This window comes from Muscardinus avellanarius (assembly GCF_963383645.1).
Source record: "Muscardinus avellanarius genome assembly, chromosome: 8".
In the NCBI taxonomy this organism is placed as follows: domain Eukaryota; kingdom Metazoa; phylum Chordata; class Mammalia; order Rodentia; family Gliridae; genus Muscardinus; species Muscardinus avellanarius.
This window is the reverse complement of record NC_137794.1, coordinates 62,335,087-62,349,032: the sequence shown is the minus strand read 5'-3', so window position 1 is coordinate 62,349,032 and position 13,946 is coordinate 62,335,087.

Sequence of the window (13,946 nt, the reverse complement as noted above, 5' to 3'; positions counted from 1 at the left end):
TTTGGCCCAATAACTTTATCCTTGGGAAAAAATCTTTGCTGCCTGAGTCTCTCACAAGCCGCTGCCCATCAGTTTTAGTTATAATGTTTATACATAAAATTCCAATTATACATATTAATCCAAATAATCCTAAAATAATTTTATGAAGAAAGAAATGCTAGACATGCTTCACAGGGGATCTACGCCATTGCGGATCCCGATTGAGCTTTCTCAAGATCTGCATGATATGCTGTAGCACACATGCTTGTAATTTTTTATTTAAATGTGGTCTCAGTCTCACTAAATTGCTGAAAGACTTTGCTAAATTGCCAAGGTTGGCTTGAAACCACATCCTCCTGTCTCTGGCTCCAGAGCACTGGGATTACAGGTATGTGCCAGCATGCCCAGCTGAGTGTTTAGATATCATGTTTTTTTCTGAAAACAATTTGCCAAGTACAGTGGCACATGACCTGATTCCAGGGACTGCAAAGAATGAGGCAGGAGAGTGCAAGTTCCAGGCCTGTCTAGGTAAGTTAGTGAGACCCTGTCTCCAAACAAAAAATAAAAATGCTAGGATGTAGCTCAGTGGTAGAGTGCCCCTCGGTTCAAGCCCCAGTATCAGAAAAAAAAAAAAGGATAAGAAAAATAATTCTGGGGTATTCTACCTGCAAGCTAAACCCTCAGCCCTGTTTTTTATTCTTTATTTTGAAATAGGGGCTCACTAAGTTGCGGAAGGCTTAAGTAGCTGAGGCTGTCCGCTATCCTCCTGTCCCAGCCTCCCAAATACTAGGGTTACAAGCATGCACCACAACACCTGGCTTAATAATTCCTTCTTTTGATCAATGAAACAATCCTTTGTTAGAGATTCCAACAGCTTAATAATTATGGAAATAAAATAGCAATCATGAATATGTTAATGTTAAATGGGCAGCAATATCAACATAAATTTTTCATCTGGCCATGAAAGAATACAGAAGCATAGAAAATAAACGTTTTTTGTGTGGTGCTGGAGAAGGAACCCGGGGGCATTCTACCTCTAAGCTATACCCCCAGCCCTAATTTTTTAATTCTTTATTTTGAAACAGGGTCTCGCTGAGTTGCAAAGGGCCTATGTAACTGAGGCTCCTGTCTCAGCCTCCTGAATGCTGGGATTACAAACTTGTGCCACCACGGCTGGCTTTTATCCTTTGTTTTGAAACAGGGTCTCACTGAGTTGCAAAGGACCTCACTAAGTAGCTGAAGCTAAGACTCCGACCCGCAGGGGCTTAGAGAACGACACAGACACCTTTTCAGCTGAAATATGAATTCTTCTTTAATGGATCCTTAACATGTCTCTTAATATGTCTCTTCTAATATGTCTCCAATATGTCTGACAATGCGTACACAATATATATCAGCATCATAATCCCTCCTTCTATTCCCTACCAACCCCAAGCTTCCACAGTTAGGGCATGCACATTTCTGACTTTCTCATAGGCAGGCTGGTGGTAGGCGTCACTTATCATTCTGCAGGCACGTAGCATGGCACACTGCGCATGCTCAAGGAGACGTCCATCTTGTGAGTCTCATGACTTGGCTGCAAGCCTAGGCGCCATCTTGAATCCACGCTGGCAACAAGCCTGGGTGCCATCTCGGTCCAGCCGAGTGGGCCCCGACAGCAAAGGACCTCACTAAGTAGCTGAAGCTGTCCGTGAACCAAGATCCTCCTGTCTCAGCCTCCTGAATGCTGGGATTACAAGCATGTGCTACCATGCCCAGCTCCTGAACTTTATTATGAACAAGTGTGAGGTAATTTAAAGGGAAATAACTTATATTACATTTGTTGTATTCAAGAGAATTTGTTTTAACCAGAAGACTTAAGTAACCAATATTAAAAAAAAATTTTTTTTTTACAGTACTGGAGACTAAACTCAGGGGCATTCTACCTCCAATCTATACCCCCAGCCCTATTTCTTCTTCTTCTTCTCCCTCTTCTCCCTCTTCTCCTCCTCCTCCTTCTCCTCCTCCTCCTCCTCCTCCTCCTCCTCCTCCTGCTCCTCCTCCTTCTTCTTCTTCTTCTTCTTTCAGTACTGGAGATAGAACCCAGGGGCATTCTACCTCTGAGCTACACTCCCAGTCCTATTTTTATTCTATATTTTGAAACAGGGTCTCACTGAGTTGCAAAGGGCCTCACTAAGTAGCTGAGGCTGTCCGCGAACTGTGATCCTCCTGTCTCAGCCTCCTGAATGATGGCATTACAAGCGTGCACCACCAAACCTGGCCAGAAATTTTTAAATAAATGTAAATGATGAAAATAATAAAAGGTAAAAAAAAATTAGAAGGATTTAAATAAATGAGAAGATTGCTAGGTATGGTGGCACATGCTTATAATCCTAATACTTGGGATGCTGAGACAGTAGGATCAAAGGTTCAAAGCCAGCCTCAGAAACTTAGTGAGACCCAGGCCAGGCAAGGTGGCACACACTTGTAATCCCAACATTTGGGAGGTGGAAACCAGAGGATCGTGGTCATGGACAGCCTCAGCTACTTAGCAAGGCCCTTCGCAACTCAGTGAGACCCTGTTTAAAAAAAAAAAAAAAAAAACTAGGGCTGGAGGTGTAGCTTGGAGGTACAATGCCTCTGGGTTCCATCCCCAGTACCGCAAAAAAAAAAAGAAACTTAGTGAAACCCCTCAGCAACCTAGCAAGACAAAATAGGGCTAGGGTATAACTTGAATGTAGAATATCCCTGAGTTCAATACCCACAAGATAAATAAATAATAAATAAGTAAATAAATAAGCCAGGCGTGGTGGCGCGCACACTTGTAATCTCAGTACTTGGGAGGCTGAGACAGGAATATCGCGCAGGTTCGAAGCCAGCCTCAGCTACTTAGAGAGGCTTTCAGCAACTTAGTGAGACCCTGTTTCCAAATAAAATATAGGTTTGGGAGTGTATCCCAGAGGTAGAAAAGCCCCTGGGTTCCATCCCCAGTACCACAAAAATAAATACATATGTAAATAAATAAAAGAAAATTCATATATATATGATTGTTATATATATATGATATAATCTTTTATGGTTGAAACATATATATATATATATATGAGAGAGCGTCACAGAATCCATTTTGTGTGTGTGTGAGTGTGCGTGTGTGTGTGGAAGGGGTGGACTGTATGGTTGTCCTCTATCTCTAACATACATTATGATTTTCCAAGTCCGGGTTTATAAGGTCACCATCCTGGAGGGTGCTTTTGGGCCAGTGACAGAGACTGAGCACAGACGGGGCAGGCCACTGACATGACCCAGTCGAGAGACCATTTCCGTACACTACTGCTGTTGTTCCTCTTCTTATGACCGTTTCTTTAAGGGGCAGAGGATGCCCTAGTACTTCTTCCCATTCCCACTACCCACTGTGTGACCCTGTTGTCTCAGTAGATGCCAACTCTGCGCCTCTAGCTGTCCAGGTCATTTATCACAGCCACCATCCTCTGCTTTTCACTTTTACTCCTCCCCCCACCCTGCGTCCATTGCGTCGGTGAATTTTGTTCAAAATTATCCAAAATCCCATCACTTTCACCAGCAGTGTGACAACAAACCCTGTTCCAAATCCTCATCAATTCCCTCCTGGATTGTTACAATTGCCTTCTTTTGTTTCTTTGTTTTATGCTTTTTGGTACTGAAAGTTGAACCCAGAGGCATTCTATCTCCCAGATACACCTCTAACCCTATTTAATTTTTTATTTTTGTTTAATTAGTTAATTAATTTATTTATTGCCATACTGAGGTTTGATCCAGGGGCATTCTACCTTTGGGCTACATCCCAACCCTATTTTTTATTCCTTATTTTGAAACATGGTCTCACTAAATTGGGAAGGGCCTCACTAAGTAGCTGAGGATGGCCATGAACCTGAGATCCTTTCTCAGCCTCCCAAGTTCTGGGATTACAAGCATGCGCCACCATACCAGGCACTAAATCAAGGTAAACTTTATTTATCCAATTGATAGTGGAACAGTTCTCAAGTAAGACTTTCTTTCTTCCTTTTGTATGTATGTATGTATGTATGTATGTATGTATGTATGTATGGTACTGGGGATTGAACCCCAGGTGCATTACAGCTAAGCTACACCCCCAGCCCTATTTTTTATTTTTATTTTGAAACAGGGTCTCATTAGGTTGATGAGAGTCTTACTACTTGCTGAAGCTGTCCTGGACCCTACCACCTTCCTGTTTCAAACTCCCAAGGACTGGTATTACAGGCTGCTCCACCAGGCCTGGCTAAGTAAGACTCTTTGGATAATGAAACCTGAATACCTTTTAGTAACAGAAATTATCTAATTCAAGGGGTGTTCATTCCAAAACTGAACATCTTCTGCCAAAACCAGTACTGGAGAAAACTGAAGGACCAGATATGGAAAGTATCATGAGGCCTCTAATGTCTATACACAGCAATTGTAAGGGCCCAATTTTCCCAGCATGTATCTCACTTAGCCCAAGCAATTCTCATCAACTTCAAAGGGAGAGATGTGCATTCACAGACCCGAGTTTGCAGCATCCAGAGCTTACTCAGCAGGAATATATGCTATAAATTATAATACCACTTCTTACTTCTTCTTCTTCTTTTTTTTTTAGCCAAGTCAACCCAGCTATATTTTGAACCTTTATTTCTTAGAAATAATCAACTGTCCCTTACAATATCAAATCTTCTTGACTTTATTTCACACATCCACCCTGTTGATTATTTAAGATAAGACATGGTTTAGGTTTATACATTGATATGCAAAACATGTAATATAGCTGTATGCTATACAACCATGCAGCTTTTTAGCATCAAATCACAAAAATTTATTCTGAAAGCAATTTTATGCATAGCAAAGAAAGAAGCAGGAGATATAATTTCATATGTTTGCTGTTCAACAATTTTTTTTAAATATAATTCTGTTTACAAATACTGTTTTTCAGCTTTAATTTGATACTTTACTACCAGGTAAATTATCTTTTAATGTAATTACTTTTATATAATAATTATGATCTTGAAAGTCTGCAAAGTGATTAAAGGGCATTTTCAAGAAATAGACTTCTGGATTTAAATTATGCAATTTTTCTGCTTATGGTTTTACTGCTATACTTACTTTATTATTATCATCATCATTATTATTATTACTCTTTGTAAGTACTTATGAAATGGCAAATATAAAGGTAGACCTTTATAAATATCTAAGACTTTAGGTCTAAAGTATTTTTAATTACAGATTTTAAAAGTTGACACAAGTATATCCCCATTATCTTTTTTTTCTCATTTATTAGTTTTGACTCATTCTAGTATGATATACATATCAGCACCTGTGCCCATTTAGGAAAGAATTCCAGTACAAATCACTCTGAATTGAATAGACATCACTAAGAAGCATTACAATTGTTGCAATATTTTTAGAAACTGAAACAAGGAAATAAACAACTTCAGTAAAAGTGATTTAAATAACAAATAACGTATCTTTATAAACAGCTTATCTCCTTGAGAACAAAGAATAAACAAGGAGACAAGGGTTTTTTTTTCTTCCACTATTAAAGCAGATCACAATATGAATGGGTGAAATGTCATGAATAATTGGAGAAAATCACAGAGTAATCTTCGACAAAAACATCTGATTTATTTAAATTGTCACTGTTTGTCTTATTAAAACCTTTATTTAACCTTGTTATCCACAATGCAGTATTCAAGCTGGTTTATAAAAAATTTACTTTGAAACTAACCATATTTTGAAATTTTTGACTTTCTTAAATGCAAGCTATGGTAATGTAAACTTCTTATGGCAAATGATTTACTTAACACCTAGTTAAACAATATTGCATTCAACTAAAATGCCCATGAAAAGTAGTGCTTCAAATATAAAACAACATTAAGTAAATTAAGGTGTTCAAACATTCTATCAGATTTAAGCTCAGGTTTCTGGTCAAGAAAACCAAGAAACATTCCACTGAGATTCATCTAGACACAGTATCCAGGCTGGGTATGGTGATATGCCCTTGTAATTCCAGTACTTGAGAGGCTGAGACAGGAGGATCACAGGTTCAAGGCCAGCCTCAGCAATTTAGCAACCCTCTTAGCAACCCTCTGCAACTTAATGAGACCCTGTTTCAAAATAAAAAATAAAACAGGGCTGGGCTATAGCTGAGAGGCAAAATGCCCCTGGATTCAATCCCCAGTACCATAACATAAATGAATGAATGAATGAATGAATGAATGAGTAAATAAATAAATGAATATTCATTTGCTTTCTTTAGCTCATGAACCCAAACATCATCAACATCATTACTTATGGCACTGAAGGCCTCATTTTAAGATTTTCCAACCACATTCTGAGTAAGTTCTATTTTTTTTTTTTTTTTTTTTTTTTTTTGCGGGTCTGGGGATGAAACCCAGGGGCATTTGACCTCTGAGTTACATCCCCTGCCCTGTTTTTTATTCTTTTTGTTTTGAAACAGGATCTCACTAAGGAGGGCCTCACTAATTAGCTGAGGCTGTCCTCGAATCTTCCAATCTCAGCCTCTGGAATGCTGGGATTACAAGCGTGCGCCACCACACCCAGTTTTTTTTTTTTTTTTTTTTTTTTTTTTTTTTTGTGTGTGTGTGTGTGTGTGTGTGTGTTACTAGGGATGGAATCAAGGGGCATTCTACCTCTGAGTTAGACTCTCAGCCCTATTTTTTATTCTTTATTTTATTTTATGTGGTCCTGGGGATGGAACCTAGGGGCATTAGACCTCTGAGCTACACCCCCAGCCCTATTTTTATTCTTTATTTTGAAACAGGGTCTCATTGAGTTGCAAAGGGCCTCACTAAGTAGCTGAGACTGGCCACGCCCGGCTAAGTTCATTTCCATATTCACTTTTTTTTTCCCACTACTGAGGATAGAACCTAAGGGCATTCTACTTCTGAGCTATACTCCTAGCCCTACTTTTTATTCTTCATTTAGAAACAGGGTCTGAGTTGCAGAGGGCTTCACTAAGTAGTTGAAGCTGGCTGTGAACCTGGGATCTTCCTGTCTCAGCCCCCAAGTACTGGGATTACAAGTGTGTGCCACCACACCCAGCTCTTGTTTACTTCTATACAGATTCTAGGTATTCCAGGACTTTCCATGTATCTGGCACTGTTCCAAATACTTTACAAATAATAACACTTCTAATACTCATAACCACCTCGTGAAGTAGATAGTTATTATCCCCATTTTTATATGTGAAGAAATGAAGACAGAGACCGTAGAAATAATTTGTGTAAGTTACTCAGTACTAAAGATTTTGACAATCTGGTCTATCAAGCCCAGATTAAATACAATTGATTTTCTCACAGATGGATTTATTTAAAATATAAAATTCTAGCCAAGAGATATTTATAATATAAAAGCCAAAATCACCAGAATAGTAATGCGTAAACCATGCCAGCATTATGCACAATAGGCTGGAGAGACTAGAGAAAACAAAGCCTATAGAGCTGTCTCTAGTCCAACATTAACCAAATGAAGTACAGCGGGGACGGGGTAGGGTGAAGAGTGGATGAAAAAGATAAAGATGAGTCAGAGTCATAAACCCAGACAGGCATGGTGGTGCACGCCTGTAGTCCCAATACTTGGGAAGCTGAGACAAGAGGATTGCAGGTTTGAGGACAGCCTCTGCTAATACTGAGACTCATGAAACTAGTGAGACCCTGTTTCAAAATAAATATAAAATGGAGCTGGGGTGTACCTTGTAGGCAGAATGTCCCTGGGGTTCGGTTCGGTTCAGTCCTCAATAACTCACTCTCTCTCTCTCTCTCTCTCTCTCTCTCTCTCTCTCTCTCTCTCTCTCTCACACACACACACACACACACACACACACACACACACAAGTTATAAGAAAAATAATACTAAAAGTTTCTGCGAGGAAGGAGATGGGAGACGGTCAGCAGAAGTACAGGCTTTATTGGGATAAAATATGTGGAGTGGGGGCTCCAGGAAACGTTGGACCCCCGTGGGCTTGTAGCTTAGAAACGTGTATAGGTTGTCTAAGGGGAGATTTTGTGGAGCGGGGCAGCGATGGGCAGCCATTGCTGGGGCTGTTAAAGGGAGTTAGTTGGGTTATTAGAGTTGGATTGCGCAGGACACGGGGATTTTCCATAAGCAGGGATGCCATGAGCAAGGGGCTTGTCAGGCACATCTTAGGCAATGGGGACATTCTGGTAAGCAGGAGGAAAAGTGTGTTTGACTTAGGAATTTCTGGTTAGCAAAGAGATGTGCAAAATGACACATCTTCACATGATGAGGTCATTTCTGTTTGAAACTGTAACAAATTCCAAATGTAGCCAAAAGAATGTGAATACTGGAAGTTGCTTCAGAGTAAATTGGTTGAGACTAACTTTAGACAAGATATATTTGAATTAATCAGTAGGACAAGAGGCAGAAATAGTAACTGACTGCCTTGGTGAGAACATGGTATGATGGGTGCCAGTATAACATTGATCTGCTCACACTCCAGGTGGAGGTAATTGTATACCTGGAAACACTGGACAGTTGGTGGATCAATGGTCCAGTCAGGCTCTCTGCCAAACCCAACCCACAGTTTCTGGACAAATATAGCTCCTATGAGGATGTGTTCTCAAATGAAAAATCAGAGCCAGACATGGTGGCACAGGCCTGTAATCCCAGCATTTGGGAGGTTGAGATAGGAGGATCGTGGTTTGCAGACAGCCTCAGCTACTACTTAGTGAGGCCCTTTGCAACCCAGTGAGGCACTGTTTCAAAATAAACAGTAATAAAAAAAATAGGGCGGGGAGTTTAGCTCAGAGGTAAAATGTCCCTGGGTTTCATCCTCAGTGATAGGTCAGATCCTTCTCTTCCCCCACGGGACTCTGCAGGGACAGGAGGCGGAACCCCAGAAGCCAGAAGTGGAGCTATTGCAAGACTCCAGGTGTCATGAGACTCCAGACATCGAGAGATAGACTCTAGGCATCGTGAGACTCCGGATGACGCCAGAGAATTGGCATTCCCACACTGCTAGCCCCACTCCAAAACCCGCCCCCCAGCTTTAAATATCAGGGTACTTTGGCTCATCCGTGTGACTCTGCTGACTGCATGGTTCATCGGTCCCTTCCCCCATGGTCGGCAGACCTGCCTGAAGGCACCAGTTAAAACAGCTTTTGATAACTAGGCTGATGTTTACCTCCTTCACCCCCCCTACCCCCGCTCAATTTCAACGTTACACCCAGTACCACAAAAATTAAGAAAAGAAAAATCAGAACTAATTTCCTTTACAAATACAAGTGAAAATCAAACCTGGTATGGCTGAGAGTGTATGTCCCTGTGGCAAAGGCCTATCAAAGATACAAAAACTCTAATTTGATTAATAATTTTTTTGATACTGGGGATTGAAACCAGGGGCCTTCTAACTCCAAGATACACCCTCCTGCCCAATTTTACTATTATTTTGAAACAGAATCTTGCTACGTTGATGGGTCTCCATGTTTGCTAAGGCTGTCCTTGAACTTGTGATCCTCTTATTTCAGCTTCCAAGTACTCAGATTACAGGCATGCACTACCATGCCCAGCTTATTTATTTATTCATTCATTAATTTATTTTGCTGTACTGGGGATTGAGCCCAGAGGCATTCTACCTCCTATCTACACCCCCAGCCCTACTTTTTACTCTTTATCTTAAAACAGAGTCTCACTAAGTTGTGGCCTAAGTAGCTGAGACTACAATCCTGCTGTCTCAGCTTTCCAAGTACTGGGATTACAAGCATGCACCACCATGCCCAGCTTCGGGCTTTGTGTGTGTGTGTGTGTGTGTGTGTGTGTGTGTGTGTGTGTATCTGAGAATAGAACTCAGGGGCATCCGATCTCCAAGCTATACCCATGCCCTGTTTTTTATTCTTTATTTTTTAATTTTTTAATTTTTTTTTTTTTGCGGGTCTAGGGATGGAACCCAGAGGCATTTGACCTCCGAGCTATACCTCCCCTGCCCAGTTTTTTATTCTTTATTTTGAAACAGGCTCTCACTAAATTGCAGAGAGCCTAAGTAGCTGAGGCTGTCCATGAACCATGATCCTCCAAGTCTCAGCCTTCCAAATGCTGGGATTACAAGCATGTGTCACCACATCTGACTCCAGCTTTTATTTTTTATTTTAAAACAGGGTGTACATTGTGGAGGGCCTCACTAAATTGCTGAGGTTGGCTTCAAATCTGCAATCCTCCTCTCTTAGCCTCTCAAGTACTGGGATTATAAACCTGTGCCATAATGCCTGATTTGCAAGTTAATTTAAAGATCTTTATTGAAGCCGGGCCTGGTGGTGGTGGCACACATTTGTAACCCCAGTACTTGGGAGGCTGAGACAGGAGGATCACAGGTTCGCAGCCAGCCTCAGCTACTTAGCGAGGCCCTCCGCAACTTAGTGAGACCTTGTTTCAAAATGAAGAATAAAGCTGGGCATGGTGACCCACACTTGTAATCCCAGTACTTGGGAGGCTGAAACAGGAAGATTGCAATTCGTGGACAGCCTTAGCTACTTAGTGAGGCCATTTGAACTCGTGAGACCCTGTTTGAAAATAAAGAATAAAAAATAGGGCTGGGGGTGTAGCTCGGAGGCAGAATGCCCTAGGTTCCATTGCCAGTACAGCAAAAAAAAAAAAAAAAAAAAAAATGAAAATAAAAATAAACAAAGAAAAAAAGAATAAAAACATTGGACTAGGGATATAGCTTAGAGGTAGAATGTCCTTGGGTTCAATCCCTAGCACCACACACACAAAAAAACATACCTGAATTTTTCTGTGCTGGTGAGTGAACTCAGGGGTATTATTCTACTTCTGAACTACACCCAGCCCTATTTATTTTATTTTAATGGTCTCACTAAGTTGCTGAGAGTCTCACAGAATTGCTAAGGCTGTCCTCAAAACTACAATTCTCCCGTCTCAGACTCCCAAGTACTGGAATACCAAATACGGGCCATGATACCCCAAAATGCCTGGCTCTTATTTGGCTTTCTTTTCAATTCTGGAATCAGGTAACATTTCCTTCCATAGAACAGATTGAGCTGAGCAGAGAAAGTTGGTTTATAGATAGAAGAGGGCTGAAGAAATCAGAAGCTAAAAACACAGTGTAGAGTAGTCATTTCAAAGTTACCTACACTTGTAATCCCGGTACTTGGGGGGCTTAAATAGGAGGATTGCAGGTTCAAAGCCAGCCTTTACAATTTAGCAAGTCCCTCTACAACTTAGTGAGGCCCTGTTTCCAAATACAAAATAAAATCAGGCTGGAGATTTAGCACAGAGGTAAAATGCCTTGGGGTTCAATCCCCAATGCCACACACACACACACACACACACACACACACACACACACACTACACATTATTTTCCTTAGAGGGACAGAAATGCAGAATAAGAGAAAGTTGTAGGTAGTTATGTTCTCTTTTTTGTGAAAGGAATAAAGCAGAGAAAACTTCATTATCAACTGAAACTGACTCTTTCAGACATTTGGCTGTCATCTCTTATTTCTTCTTGTTTCTTGAAAGATCAGATAAAAAGCTTAATTTTTCAGCATGGTAACACAAAATTTTGTGTGACTTCAGTTTTAGTTTTAGCCTGGATGGTTAGAGTTTATTGCATGAATTTAATCCAAAACAATGGCTTCTAGTGCTTGTAATTTAACAGGTCTTTCACTAGAATAATATACTATAGTTTGCATGTGAAATGTCCCCCAAAGGCCCATGTGTTAAAGGCTTGGTGGCCAGCCCATGGCACTATTGGGAGGTGGTGAGCCCTTAAGAGGTGGAGCCTAGCCAGGCATGGAGGCACATGCTTGTAACCTCAACTATTCAAGAGGCTGAGGCAAAAGGATCACAAGTTTGAAGACTGCCTTGGTAAATTAGTGAGAACCTATCTTAAAAAAAGAAAGTAAGTTCTGAGAATGTAGTAAAATGGTCAACATCACTGGGTTCTATCCCTAGTACTGGAAAAATAAGGAGAGGAGAAATAAGGGCTGGGGATGTAGCTCAGAGGTAGAAAGCTGCTTCTTTCTTTCTTTCTTTCTTTCTTTCTTTCTTTCTTTCTTTCTTTCTTTCTTGTGGTACTGGGGGTGGAACCCAGAGGCTTTCTACCTCCGGGATACACTACCAGACCTATTTTATATTTTATTTGGAAACAGCATCTCACTAAGTTGCTGGGAGCCTCACTAAGTAGCTGAGGCTGGCTTTGAACCTATGCGATCCTCCTGTCTCAGCCTCCGAAGCGTGGGGATTACAAGTATGCACCACCACACCTGGCTGAAAGCTGCTGGTTTCAATCTCCAGTATGAGGTAGGAAGAGGAGGGCCTAATGGAAGTTAAGTAATGGGGGGATTCTTTGATGGAGATAATGGAACCCTAGTCCCTTCTTTCTCTCTCTCTTTGCCATAAGAAGAACAGATTTTTCTTTGCCATGTGTTCTCACCACAATGGCTATGCCACCACTAGTTGGAAACATCAGGACCAAGTGACTATGAACCTCTGAAACCATAAGCTAAAATAAACATTTTCCCTTAGTAAGTTGATTATGTCAACCTGTGAACTTGTCCGAGTGCAAAATCTTAGGCCTTAGCCCCAAACTCATGAATTATTTTTGTGGGGTCCCAAGCGATTCACACATATATTGATATTTAAGGAGCACTACTTCTTTTTTTGTTTGTTTGTTTGTTTGTTTTGAGACCAGCTGGAACTTGTGGTCCTTCTGTCTCGGTCTCCTGGATCTCTGGGATTATAGGTGTGCCCCACTGGGCCCAGAGAAAGATTGTCTATGGTATGTCTCAGGCAACCTCTAGTTGCTGTCCTAGTGGAGACCTTTAGTCTCTTCTCTGGTGGCTAACCATTCCTTGTTAATGAGATTTCACAACTGCATTCCTTCTAGGAAGGGAGATTCAGAGCAAGCCCTTTCCTTCAGGGCTTGCTCCTTTCCTTTGGGAAATATTAAGAGACAGGATGGTAGAGGGAGGAGGTCAGAGAGAAACCTTAAAGTTTCTCCTTTAGTTCAGTCACCATACTTTGGGTTTTTGGAGAAGATTTTCCAAGCCCAACACTATAGAGAAAGATACTCTGTGTAACACAATCTGAGGGCCCTTGGAGCGCTCTTTATTTACCTTGGCCTTCCCTGTCCTTCCTTGCTGAGGCCAGTCTTAGCAAGAATCCTGTTAAATCAGTTTAGAGAGAATCCTCAACCTTGGTATTTGATCAAGTTCTTCGTACCCCATTTATTTCACCTAAGTCCTTGGACTGCCTTTAGCAAGAATCCTGTTAGGTCTAGCAAAAATCCCCATGTCTTAATGTCTCATTTTAATGAGTTTCTATCCACTGAGCTCCTCACCTAGTTCCTTGGTTATGAATCCCTACTTCTCTCTACTGTGTTTGCATTCCAACCCATTCTCTCCTTCCTATTGCAGTGGTCATGACCTCTATTGTAATAGTTGTGAAGAAAGATCTTTCTTGCCATTTTAATAATTCAGAAGCTGTTAAAAAAAAAAAAAAGACTGCTGGGCATGGTAGCGCACACTTGTAATCCTAGCATTTGGGAGGCTGAGACAGGAGGACTGTGGTTCATGGACAGCCTCAGCTACTTAGTGAAGCCTTTTGCAAAGCAGTAAGACTCTGTTTCAAAATAAAGAATAAAAAATAGGACTAGGGGTATAGCTTAGATATAGAATACCCCTGGGTTCCATCACTAGTACCACAAAAAAAAAAAGACTGATAAATTCAACTACATAAACTGAATATGAATTGGTACAAAACACATGGTTAAAAAAAATCATTAGCAAAGTAAAAAATCAAACCAGAAAATTATTTGCAATTCTTATCACACAAGAGTTATCTCATATATATATATATATATAATATATATGATGTATATATAATATATTTACATATATTATATATAAATAAATAATAAAATAAAATAGGGATGGGAGTATATTTCCAAGGTAAAATGCCCCTGGGTTC